Raw genomic sequence first — 14,350 nt, forward strand, 5'->3', positions numbered from 1 at the left:
TAGTGGAGGTGGGGGAGCTACTAATGTGAACACACCATTGAAAAGTATTTTCTGTATGTTCTCAAGCAGCTACCATGAACTTGAGCAGTGTACAAATGGACACAGCAGTGGGAAAAACATGCTAAAGACAAATGAGCAAAACCAACACCAAACAACAACAAAAAAACCTTAACTTCTTAAAAATCATATTCTGACAACTTTTGAAGGACTGTGGTTTCTGCAGAACTAAAATTTTCAACAAATGCTTCCTTAATTCAATAGCTGGCTTATTCATAAACTGGAAACCAGTTGGAAGCTGAAGATCAGGGCGGTTTGTTCTCATCTTAAGTACACCTAAAAAAGTGAGCTTAAAATTATGGCACCTACCTATCGTTCTCCAATCATTTAAAAAATAGCAATGAGAATCCTCCCTATTCTATAGTAGCCGCAGGCAAGAGTGTACTCATTTGAAGATTAGACTTATTTTTCTTGGTTTCCTTGTCTACTCAACTACATTTAAAACAATTTTATTTACTCGCATTTTTAAAATGACATTCAAATATTTAAGTTCCAATATCCTTTTAACTGCTGCTTGTGACAAATTATGTGGAAATAATTTCTATTCTCTACTTACTAGGCTGCAATTACATGTTTCTGAACACTAAAAAAGTAAATTGTATATTTTAACGCATATGGGCATCATTTCTGAAGGTTGTGGTTGCAATGTATATTTCTTGTTTGGAAGAAACTTCAAACTGTATACACAAATTCTAGTTTAAAGCATCTTCTAATGCTTACCAATATGTAACATTTTAAGGAAAATAGTTTTCAGAACTTGCTGTAGATTTGTACTAGTCAGTTCATGGCTTGATTAAAATGGACGATTGAACTTAATTTTCAATGGAAAATAATAAATAGGGGAAAATTCTATATCTGTCAGTGGTTTTTATGCTTGAAAGCAAAGAGCTCTGCTGCTAGCTACCTGTAAAAGATCCAGATGTGCAGATAGGTGGGTTTAGACTTTAAATCTCTAAAATATGCTGTAGCTGGGAGTCGGAGCTCATCTCTGGAGCTGGCAGCTGATGCGTCCGAAATTTTCATTCTAGGGCTAGTTTTCTTTTCATAGTGCACAGAAAACAAAACAGTTTTAATTATTCTCATTCAGTGCTGCCATTTCTCAACAAAGCCATGTATTTTTTTGCAAAATGTTTTTTAGCGATGACCTTTTTGTCTCTTGTGTAACTGTGTCTGGTCTGTGTGTGTTTGTGTAAAAACAAAAAACCTGACGCAAATCAAAACAATAATAATTTGAAAAGCACCCAAGAGCCAGCTTTCCCGTGCAGGTTGCATAAGTGAAGTTATGACCTCTACATTTACAAGGGAGGTGAAGCAAACCCTGGAGTAATATGCAGTGACTTTCCTATCTGTCTTTTGAAACCTTGTTATGCTATACCTGCATTAGTACTGATCCACTAATGCTACTTCTTCGATGCTACATGCAATCAATACATTACTGCTCTTTTCTGACTGTCATCAGTCAATGTGAAGACATTCCTTACATTTTTCATCACATTTTTTGGGATTCTTTTTTGCTGTTGTTCCTCATCAAGGTTAAGCTAAAATTTTGGTGAATTTGGTGAGCAGATAGAAAGAAGCTGTCTTTTCATACTATGGTTAACTCAAAATACAGTATGATACTATCAAGTAAGGTGGAATAATTTATTCTGCATGATTACTTGGTGTAGGTGTGCTATTTTCAAGCATAGTAGGCCATATGCAAGCACTGCCAACACTCAAACTTCTTCAGAAGTGTTTAGATAATTCTTTGTCAATTCAAAGTGTACTCAGATCTGAGCCATCCGTGGTGAGGTGAGCAAGCCCTTGTGGCACATAGTGAGAGGTAGTGGGGAGCCACAGCCATGATCCCCCAGAGGTGTCTGCATATGCAGGGAGTTGCGAGCCTGGGTTTGTGTAGGTATGTGCGGTTATCACACGCATGGATGGTGATCCAGCAAAGTTGACAATCTAAATTAAAAAGATGTTCCCTTCTGTTTATTTTTTGTTCAAGACCGTAAGTGCATAACTTCCTGATTGAGAATGATTAAAAAAAAAAACAGAACAGTTTGGTATTGTATGAAATGTATTTTAAAAATGCATACAAGGAGTCAAGAGATGATGAAGATGATGCAATATTGACTCTGTGCTTCTATGGGGAAATGACCAAGCATTTTCATAATGTGATTACCTTTTACATTAAGCCATGTGAATTACAGTACATTTTCTCTGAAGTGTGTTCTGTAGTTGTGGCACAATGCTTTTAAAGCAGTATAAGTACTCTGTAGTCATGGCTGCTTTTCAGTCAGTTAAGTTCAATGTTTACTAAGAAACAATTTCTTTTTTAAAGGACATGTTACAATAGAGGCATATTTAACAAATTACAGTGAGTGAAGGATGATGGTTTTGGAAGGGAGAGGTGAATGTAGGGAGTAAAAATGAGGTGTGTATGGGACTGTGCATGAAGCCTTACATCTATTTTAATACACATCTTTAATAAATTTGTTGGTGGTAGTCTAAGCCAAGGAAATAATTTAATAGCAAACTTAAAAACACTATGGATGATCCGTTGAGTAGAAGACATTAAAGTGACATTGAGGAAATTGTTTGCATTGGAGTTTTCCAACCTAGCAGCAGAATAAAACTGATATAAGAGGCCAGGACTTAAATGACTACATCAGATTTCTTAGTAATTTCAACCACAGAATGAACCTGCATAGAAATATTGTTTCTGTTCTTCTGGTAGGGAAAGTGCTCTGATGCTTTTGGCAAGTTATTAAACATCTAAGCCTTAATTTTCCATCTGAGGGCCGAGGAAATTATTATCTTTCTCAGTGAATATTGAAATACATTTCTTAATACAGCTTGAAGATATTCAGATGTTACAGTAGTAGCAAGGGAGAATGGCCTTGGAACTACAAAGATGAAGTCAGACAAAAGTTATTTGATTTTGCTTCCCTTTGCCCCCATAACACAAAGGAGTTTTATTCTCTGTAATGTAGCTCTTGGATCAGTATAGGTTTTTTTAGCCTTTTGGTCAAAAACAGTGAAATGAACCTCAGCAAAGACTGAAGTTTGGCACTTTCTTGTGAAAGAGCGCTTCATTTCTGATTTTCTTTCAAGAGTAAAGGTGTTTTATATGACAGTCTAAGGAAAATCTGTTTTTGCTAGAAAACAGCTAACCTATTTCTGTACTTTTGATCTCTTATTATGATAAAACCACTTCTTGTGATGCAAATTACCAGGTAGCTGTGCACCAACCTACTTTTTACCTAATTTCTATGATGGAATAAAGAATACTGTTTTAATTCCTTAATTTAAAAACAAGGGATGTGGTCATAAGATTTTCATAAAAATGCTAGTTGGACTTTTGCCATGCTTATGTTAATATTCTAGTTTATTCAGGATGGATTTACATGTGTTCAAGTATGCCAGTTGTATGTAACATGTGAACATGTCTATCACCTCAGATTTAAATATTGGGTGGTTTTTTTCATTTTTTTCCTCTCCTTTGTGTGTGTATTCATGGTTTTGATAAGCATATCTCCCTTCATGCACAGCCCTTTGCTAGAGGAAGACCCATGTTTGTGGCTTCCTTAACTTTGTGCTTGCATAACAGAGTGGGTTTTCATTCTATGGCTTTAATTTTTTTCCTACATATATGATTAAAAACCTACTGCTAGGTTTTCTCACTGTGCATCGTATCAACGTGAGTTCATGCCTTTTAAATTTTGATTTGACATTTTTGGTTTGATCAGGTCATGCTTAATGTTGTTTATATTATCTGGATTTGGAATGAAAAGCAGCAATTAAAAAATGTAAATGAATATTTCTGGCTAATGACCCTGGGGGCACATTTGATGTATGTTTCCTACACTTTATGCAATGGAGGAATATTGCACAATTTAATGTTAGACGATACTTTGCCCCCTCTGTTCTGAAAAGTTGAGTGTTGGGGGAATATGGTTGGCAGAATAAGAATAGAGAATGAGGGATTGGTTTAGTGCAAGGGAATCTTCCAGCTGTGGTGTCATGTGAAACAAGGCACCAACTCTGAAACCTGTGCTGCCTTCCTGCCCATCCATGCACTCTCCAAGTAACCCCTTCTGCTCTCACTGTGTACCTTGTGAATGAGCCACTGCAATTTCTTCATTTGCATGGAGACGACTTGGGAACTGTCCTTGCATAATCCTTGGAATTACATGTTGACAAAAGCTGTTTCATTTGCTTTATGGTAGTCACCTGTTACAAATATGGAAGAATAAAAATAAGATAATGATAGTCTAACCATTCAGGTATGGGACAGATTTCAGATCTGTAAACACAACTGACAGCTTTTGCTGGTAATCTTCGTATAAAACAGTCCTCAGTGAGCCAATGCTATTGAGCTACACTTTTCCTTTCAAAGACAGATTTGAATTATTTGACCTCCAGTTATCAGCTGGTTCTCTTGTTTTTCACACTACAGCCAGTAAGTAGGCCTAGCAAAAATCCTTCTATTATGTTGAATAAAAATCCGAATAATTCTGTGTTCTCTTTCTCAACATTTGAAAAGAAATGGAAATACAGCCTGGAGCCATGATGAGGCGAGGTGAGAGGAGCTGAGCTGTTCTCCCCTTGTGGTGCCATGAGCAGTGTGTACAACCAGACTACTTTTTGTATCATTTTGTATATCATTTTTCAGGGAAGTAAAGATGAAAGAATGATGTAAAATGAACAGTAATTTTAGAAATCAATCATTACCTTCCTGTTTGGGAAGCAACTGTCTTCATTCCAAAAAGGATTTTTCTTCTTTTTATCTTTTTGTCCAATTTTTACTAAATTTGGCATCCAGAGAAAACATGCAATGAATGATTATCAGAGATTTGTTGAAGTGTAATGGAAACTTTCCAGGATTTCATATGGTTGAAGAGTGCTGCAGCTTTTTATATGCTTTGTGCTGACTTACTTGTGCACATGCCTAAAGATGAGAAGGGCCTTCTATCAGGAAGGGACAAAGTCAGACTTGAGCTGCAGAACATCCCTGAAGCATTTGGGGAATGGGAGAGTAACAAGGCAATTGTTCTCTTGAATATATTAAGTGCCTTTCAGATATACAGAATAGGGAATTTGGGAGGCTTAGGAAGAGCTTGGAAAGTACAAGGGTGTGCATTGGCTTTTCTGGAGGGCTTGGAGCAGAGGCATTATTGGAAGCAGTTTTAGGATGGCAGGAGGAGACTTGAAGCTGATGAGTGTAAGGGCTGAATGGGCAAGAGGTCTTGAGGAAGATGAACTCTAATGTTTGGAGTAAAGTTACTTGGCGAATTCAGATCTGAAGCCCTCAATTTTCCTATCCTGCGTTAACAGACAGGTGCAAACTCACTGATACATTGCCCTCTGTGTCCCATACTGGGATAGAAGCTATTGCTGTTGTCACTGTTTAAAGCTAGTGACAGAAGTCTGTGGTCTAATCTTCCTGGTAACGCTATAGCTACAGATGAATCTGTATGAGAGAGATCTATGTTAACAGATATTTCAGCGGAAAGGATGATATTACAGGCAGTGGATTTGAATGAATTTGTCCTGGTTAGCTTTTCAAAAATAACTTTATGGTTTTCGTGGCTGTGAAAGAAGGTAACAGCTGAAATTGTGTACACTGATAAGCTACTTAAAATTACACTGGGGATGCTGACTGTGTAAATTACTCCAAAATGCTATTTTCTTTCTTTTGATCAAGTAGGGCAACAGGACCCAAGGGGGCTAGATGCTTGAGTTCTTCTTGGGCTACTGGCACTGGTCTTCAGACTAATGGAGAATGGTAGTGTTTGCCTTCCTGAGCTGTGAAACTGTGCTAAAACCAATTAGCCATCTGTGCATGCATTGTAATTGGTAGCTCATGCTGTTGTGGGCAGTTACAGAACACCCAGTATTCCTGTGTTTCTCTCACAATGTTCTGGTTGTGCTGAGGTTAATGAGGCTCCCCAGGAACATAAACACAGTAGAATATGAGGTCTATATTTTTATTGTAGCATTTCAAATAGGAAACCTTTTATGTGGAATGTGTCAAATCTGTAACTGAGATATGAAATTTGAAGGGAACTGTAAGACATCTTACTGTGATATTGTGCTAGTTTTTTTTTTTAATATCACTGTGACTTCAGAGAAATCTTAGATGGAATTATTGTGTGAATTTTTATTGTCTTAGTAGCCTTAACTGTTAGTACTCAGTCTTGTTACATTTTAAATTATTTCCACAACATTTTCTGGGGAAGGGCAGATACCCTGTTAGACATGCAAGCCCCCAATAGTATAAGCTCTGAAAGCATTATGTTTTTTGTCAGTCATTTTTTTGTCAAAACTGTGTCAGGCAGAAGCCATAATGTTATGCTAGACTATCTCATGCATATATGTTCTCTCAAGTCATCCATTTCTGTTGGGAATTTTACCTTAAAAGGACTGTTCTGCAGCATTTACACTTCTGATGTTTCCAAACCTTTCCTCAGTGAAACTTCAAGTTGCAGTTTATCCTGAAATGCTCTAGGGGAAACATAACTCTTATGTTTTGATGCTTCCACTGTTGCAGCTCTCATTTTTTTCCATGTAACATTCTTAATAACATAATTATATACAGTATTGATTTTTATGGTAAAACTTTTTTCCCTTCCAAATCTCATAAAAGAGTTTTGTAAACAGAGTTTTAGCCAATATAAAGGGGGGATTCACATGTACATCTATTGTGACTGGGCTATTTTTTGTGTGACATCATAAAAGCTATGTAAAGAATTCCTAGTGTTATGTGGGAAGCATATTACTCCTCATTGGCACTATATGAGGCAGCTGTAATCTGGTTGAAGATGGAATGCTTTATTTGAATGAGAGTGTAGACTGCATGAGAAAAACAATAGTTGCAAAAATTATATTGTTCAGAGGACAAAATAAAGCTACGTTTTACTGAAAGAAAATATGCGTTGTGACTGAGAGCACACAACTAAAATGACAAGTATGTGCCTTGCTCCAAGTTTCCTTTTTAGGTTTTCCATTTTAACAGTTAATATTGCAATTTTCTTAATCTGTTCTCTTACCTCTCATCTGTTCTGTTTCCTAATGTTCCCCTCCTCCCCACTGAAAAGAAAGTAAAGAAATGTGGGATTCCCTCCCTCTTGCATTTGAATAGTGTTATGGAGTCCTATTTTAGTGAGTAGGCTGCTGCAGTAATACTGATGAAACTTTTAAGTTTTGCTTAAGAAGACATCTTACTAATTTGAAGAACAACAGAACAATTGGATATCAGTGATCCTACTTCATAACCAACGTTTCTTAACTTCCAAGTTGTGAACAAACTGTGCTCTCTTGCATAATTTTGTTTGAGAACCATATTGTTCATGCTGTCAGTGTGTAGAGAATCATAGTACCTCTTAGACTGAGGGAATGACTGATTTAAGGGGCTTCATATTAGTTTTATGGTGCAGTTAGAATTCGTATAGCATTCCTCTTCTAAATCAGTCTGTAATTAAATTTAGTACCAGTTTTAATTCCACAGGAAGCTTTGCAAGTGAATTCAGTCTTGTTTAAATTTTGAAGGAGTCAGTAAGAGTGCAAGTATCAAGGCAACCATGCTTCGGGAGAGATGCATTCCCCACTCCACCTGCTTCACCCCCAATACTACAGATAGTTCTCACTCAAAACTATGTTGTTGACTATTTTGTAGACTTTGTTTGAAATGTTGTTGTGTTAATCCTGTAGTAGTGATTTAAGCAGAACAAGACATCACACACTTTAACTTATTAGATTTAATGGTTTTAAATTTAAATTTAATGTATCGCCTCATGTGATAGAGTCTTTGATTGGATGCAAGAGCGGGATATAGGATAGGTAGATTAATCAATTGTTATTATTCCCATACCACGTAAGTAAGATAAGGGTTTTGGGTTTTTTTTGCATTTGAATTTGTTAGATTGAAACAGTATGATCACTTTTCCCATCTCAATTGAAATCCAAGAATTTACTGAATATATGAAATTAAGTAAACAGAAAATCTTTTTTCTCCCCCCTGGAACTTTGCTCCTGTTTTTTTTATTAAAACCCTTCAGGCTTCTTGAATTTTCTTGACAGGACACATATTTTGGTAGGAGGGAAGTGGAGTTCAATTTCCTGGAAAACAGTCAAGGAAATGCTCTTGAGCTAAATGGAACAAATCAGTTCATGTATAAATCCAGTCCAGACCTTTGTAGCTATTGTATGCTCATCACATTAAAATTCACATTCTCCTGCTTCAGAAGAATATGGGAGGGCAGAATGCCTCTGGGGAGTCTATCTAGGAACATAGTGTAAATGGGGTCCGGCTCCACAGATGCTGAAAGTGGTGGTCTGAGGAGGGCAAAAACAGCTTAGGGAGAAAATTCTGTGAGAATAAGTGCTGTCAGAACATGGAACGTGCTGCAGCTGTGCTACCAGTCACTATATTTTGCAGATATTGTTTTTGTAGTATGAGGACAAGTTTGTTTTTTTTCCTCTTGCCCTTTCTACAGCTCTGACTTAACTCCTCCTCAGATGCTTTCCGTTTCTTGCCTAAGATGTCCTGGGAAAATAGATAAGCTGCTCAACATGCATTAAAGCTTTATCAAGTTCTGGGCTGAAGTGCTCTTCAGTGAGAATGCCCAGGTGGACGCAACTTTCTTATCTGAAATACTGAGATAAAACAGGACAAGAAAAGCAGTCTTCAGAGGGCTGGTTACTCAAACAATAAAGGGCTTTATAGGTCAAACCTAACACTTTGCATTTAACCAAAGTATAGATAAATATTAGTGCCATACTTGCAGTTCTGGTTTTGTTTCTTGTGAACACTTGACTCAGCATTGCATCAGGTAGAGCTTTTACATGGCTTTTTTTAATATACCTTAGTGTGTGCCAGTTTAATCCACGAAGATCAGAGGTTTGGGTGACTGAAGTGAAACTCTTGTCCAAGAGTATTACTCTATCAGGTATTACTTCAGTGTTTTTATTTCTTTTCTTTTTGGTCAGCACCTCCTTCAGTCTTGCAGAGTGCCACCATGTAATCTATTATTTTCCTGTCAGACTTATCAAGTATTGTAATTGTAACAAATTGTAATAAAATACTCTTTTTGAGACTGGGAGTGGAATGGCAACTAACCCTCCAGGTAGAAGACCAAGACATGGGTAACAAATGGAAAAATGGTACATTTTACAAAGCAATCTGTTTAGTTAAATGCCAAAAATTGCTCAAGGATTTTGGAGTACAGACTATTTGGATGATAAAATGATAATTGCATTTCACGCTGATGTTTACAAACTGATATATATGAAATATTTAACTGCGGCAGTGAGGGTGTAATGGTGAGTCTAAGCAAATCTACATTATTCCAGATAAGAATCACAGGGTCACTGGATAATAGGTTGAACATTCTGCCTCAGTGTTCAGCAGTAGTCTGAAAAATAAGTAAATAATAGGAAAAGAAAAGAGAAAAAAACATCATTATGCTGTTGTAAAAGTCAAATTTATGTAAATAACATGAAATATAAGCCATCATATAACAAAAATGGCACACAGCTACAGAGGGAGAAAACAAGAATGATCACTTAGGTGTGCAATATAGCTTCCATTTGAGGAGGAGCTAATTAGACACGTTAGAATGTAAAACTGAGAACTGGGAGAGGATGAGATATTAGCCTATAGGACTGATCACAGATTAAATTTGTGCTAATAAAGAGGAAATACTCACACAGCATTGTTTTAGATGCTACTGAGAAATAACCAGAAAGTTGGTTTTGGTTTTTTTGGTTTAGTTTTCAAGAGAAGAAACGGTTTCTAACTGCATGTTGTTGTGGATCTCTTTAACACCTGAAGCCAAGTTATAAATGACTTCAGAAGTGGATTACAGAATTGTGTAGGATAAGTCTGTGTCTAGATTTAATTTTTGAATTACTGAGTAAACTGCTGGTGAGTAGAAGGATGCACAGGAGGAAAGATCATATTGCGAATATCCTTATCCTGTAACAAATTTGGTTGCTTTCAGAAATGAGCTAGATGAATTTATATTCTGACATGTATGATTATTACTATGTATGCTTCTCCAACAGCTTTCAATTATGCCAATATTAAAAATCTATTGTTTAAAAAAAAAAATTTTTGATTTGCTGTATAGAACAAAAACAGCAATGACCTGTTTAGATAACTGAAAGATGGTAGCATCTCTAGAAGAAAAGCTAAGAACTCAACTCCTACTTAGGAGATCAAAAAGTAATGATATTTTCTTATACACCTGACTATAGCATGTTGTACGTGAATGTGTAATCTGTACTAGTTCATAAATATATTATGACATAAACATATTTGTTGCCTGTTACTGTCCCCATAATGATAAGACAACAGACATACTAACTGATAAGCATCATAGAATCATAGAATCACCAAGGTTAGAAAAGATCTAAGATCATCTATTCCAACTGTCCACCTACCACCACGATTTCCCCACTAAACCATGTCCCTTAGTACAACATCTAAGTGTTTCTTGAGTGCCTTCAGGGATGGTGACTTGACCACCTCCCTGGGCAGCCCATTCCAGCGCCTATCTACTCTTTCGGAGAAGATATTTTTCCTGATATCCAACCTGAACCTCCATTGGTTCAACTTGAGACCATTCCCTCTTTTCCTATTGCTCATTACATGGGAGAAGAGGCCAACCCTCACCTTGCCACAGCCTCCTTTCAGGCAGGTGTAGAGAGTGATAAGGTCTCTCTTGAGCCTCCTCTTCTCCAGACTGAACAATCCCAGCTCCCTCAGCTGCTCATTAAACTTGTGCTCCAGACCCCTCACCAGCTTCGTTGCCCTTCTCTGAACACCCTCCAGGGCTTCAATGTCTTTCTTGTAGTGAGAGGCCCAAAACTGAACACAGTACTTGAGATGTGGCCCCCCCAGAGCTGAGAATACATCATATATAGGTATACACACATGCATCATATATGTAGAATCCAGTAAGACATCTGAGATGGGCATGAACTAGTTATTTGTTCTACCATGTCATGAGCCCGTATGTTTTCTATAGACTGCTCTAATAAGCATTCTTTCATGGTGTTGCATATTTTTTTATTAACTTCTTGGGTCAAGGAGTAAACTCTTAGATATCTGTCAGTTATATCTAAGGCAGTGCAACCTGCTCTGTGGAATTTGCTTTAGCAGGGGGATTTGACTAGATGATCTCCAGAGCTCCATTCCAACCCTTACAATTCTGCGGCTCTTTGATTATTCGTCAGCTACTAATCACAGGTCAAAGATGTTCATTGTGAAGAGTAAAAATATAAAAGTGTTATTGACCTGTTAAAAAGGAAACAAGCTTGTAAGGAGCCTAGAGTAATAACACACAACACCATCTTTAGGATTAAATGTCATTGTTGTGTGGTTCATTCATTAACAGTTACAGTTATCTCTGAAAACAGAAACAATCAGTTGGTTCAGCCTGGAGAAGGTGTCTTGGGAGATTCTTCCTGCCTAACATTCAGGACTGGTATATTGACATTAAATTTCAGGAAGAACAGGACTTAGGGACATTGTGCTATAAGGATTCCACAGGAATTATATGCATATAAACCTCACGTAAATGCATAGTCATGAAGATGAGAGAAACTGTAATCCTTCCTCAGTTCTCTCTTCCCAGTGAAAGATTATCTACTTTTTACTTGGTTTCTATTTTGTTGCTTTATCAGCTGTATTGTAAAAGTCCTCACGCTTATGGAGATACTCCATCAACCTCCTTCAATGCCAAACAAGTCATCTTTACTTAATGGAGCACTTATATTCACCTCAACACTCATCAGTGTCTTTTGTTGAGTAAATGCAGTATAAAGTAAACTTTAAGGTTGGTTAAATTTTGGGATTCAAGAACACCTTATCAAGCTATTTGATATCCTGCAGAAGTTGTTTCTATGCATATTGCGTAGATTGCATAGGAATCTCTCAGAAGTCCTGATTTTGCAGAGGAGACATCAGTGTTTTTGTCTGTGGAACTTGAATTCATAGATCATGTATTTTTTTGCCATGTTCCTCAGTGGATTTTCGACCTACAATTTTGATTATTTTCATTAATAAAGCCTGTAAGATGCAAAAAGAGGTTGCTGAACAGCCCTTGTGAGCTGAAGTCATTCACTTGTCTGTTGTTAGTTAATTCTAGGGCAAGAGTTGAACCTACAGTTATTCCCATCTAAAGGTGATTGTTTTACTGTTCTTATAATATGAGTCTACCATTTGATTGTATGACAAGCTCAGCAGATAGCAAAAGCCTTAAGGGCTGATATTTTGGTTCTAAGGAACAATGCATAATGAAGAAGAGTATAGATAGATTTTTATAAGTGGATGCTATATATGTGTGACTTAGTCTACCTTCTTATTTACATCATATGATTGTTGGGATTGATTTGGCTTGGTAACTTTTTATAACAACGATAGCCTGCATTTTATACATAGATTAATGATTTTTGTTGCAAAACTGATTTGTTTTAATCATACGTTATAGAAAGACACTAGGTGAAATGAAAAAACCTAAGTCTGTAGTGCGAATTTCTCAAAGTGAAAATGAAGGAAAGCTAAAAATCTAGTGCTTTCAAATGAGGCTAGAGTTTCTGTGCATGACATATTTAAACATGAGAAAGTGATGAGAGTGAACATGTCTTTTTATGTTAAGTTTTAATTCGTTTATGGAAAGCTTTCTTCTCCTATATAGATGACTTTGAAATGGGGTATCAATGAATTTCAACTCTGTATGAGATCAGCTGTAGGAGTAAATGTAACTTGGAAATGAAACATTTTCAGAGATTCTTCCCTGGGGATTATACTTACAGATATCAAAAAAACTATTGTTAATTTTTTAAAACTCTCCCTAAAGAAAAGCTTGGTAAACCGTGTCTCTAGTATTCATCACTAACATTTTGTCACAGAAATATTGCTACTCCTTTCTGATTAGCTAGAATTTATTTTTTGGATTATAAATGTGAGAATTGTCAGCTATGTGGTTTTATGAATTGTGTGTTGTGGAAAGGTGAGTTTAATTATATCTACTCCACTAAACTATCTTGCTGATCGTCATCATCTAGACAGTCTGCACAACTTTGAATTTTATACTTCTTCATTCTTTGTGGTGTATTTGAAAAATGTGTGACTGAGCTGTTGATTTAATTTTTTTCCATAATAGTCTAAGTTCTTTTGCTTTGTACTTGCTTATTAGTAACCTTAAGAGTTTGCACCTGAACATGAGGTTCTATATATATATATATGAACATCATAATTCCTAGGAGCTATAATGCATTTCTGTGGAGAACTTTACTGATCTATTAAGAAGGCACATCCATTTCTGTAGTGATACGTTTCTGCTTTTGACAGCTGTATGATGCTGAAGATGAATGGTTCTGTTTGACTTCGTTATCTTTCAATTGGTGATGATACCTGTTGTGGTATAGCTACGTACACTTTTCAGATTAGACACTTTTTAAAGAGATAATTTTAGTACATTATAATGGTATGAAGACAGTACTAGCCAAGATAGAATTCTGTCCATGTGCAGTAGATAATTTTTTTTTGCAGATATGAAACGTGGCTGGGGGAGGAGTATTGCTTATTTATTTTTATATCACACAATCACAGAATTGCAGCAGTTGGAGGGGACCTCAAGAGATCATCGAGTCCAATCCCCCCATTAAAGCATGTACCCCACAACAGCTTGCACAGGCAGGCATCCAGATGGGTCTCCATAGAAGGAGACTCCACAATCTCTCTGGGCAACCTGTTCCAGAGCTCCGTGACCCTTACTGTAAAGAAGTTCTTCTGCATGTTAGTACGGAACTTCCTATATTAAAGTTTTAGGCCATTGCTGTTTAGGTGATGGAGGAGCTAATCCAGAAAATTATGTTAGTACGGAACTTCCTGTGTTCAACTAAAACCAAATAGATCAGTTTAGAAAAGATATCATATTTTGTGATTGCTGGAGTTGGGCAGGTGTTGTCTCATCCATTCCAGTGTTTCTGAATACAACTTGATAACTATCTTTTTAAATCAGCTTTTATGAAATATTATCAGTTGTTTATAAGGTAGCTGGCTGGCTAGGTTGCCAAATCACTTTCACAAGTGAGTACATTTTTGAAACTGTGTGTTTATTCTTTCCTTGGTATATTCAGTTGGTGGTAGTTAAAATTGGACCTTAGTGTTGAGCTGTGAGTTTCCTTGGTCATGCAGTTTCTTCTATGAGAAGAAATTGAGCTCATGTCTGTATGATACTTGTGCATATGTTGCATATGGTTATTACTTCATGGGGCAGAGGAGGAAGTAATACCA

The 14,350-nt window shown here is 36.7% G+C and overlaps 1 protein-coding gene across 3 annotated transcripts in view; it reads left to right on the plus strand.

The window, feature by feature from the left end:
• CDK14 (cyclin dependent kinase 14) overlaps positions 1-14,350 on the plus strand; it is a 318,720-nt gene that overhangs the window by 43,024 nt on the left and 261,346 nt on the right. The gene's annotated exons all lie outside the window — the stretch shown is intronic.

The sequence above is a fragment of the Numida meleagris genome, chromosome 2 (assembly GCF_002078875.1).
Source record: "Numida meleagris isolate 19003 breed g44 Domestic line chromosome 2, NumMel1.0, whole genome shotgun sequence".
NCBI classification, from domain to species: Eukaryota; Metazoa; Chordata; class Aves; order Galliformes; family Numididae; genus Numida; species Numida meleagris.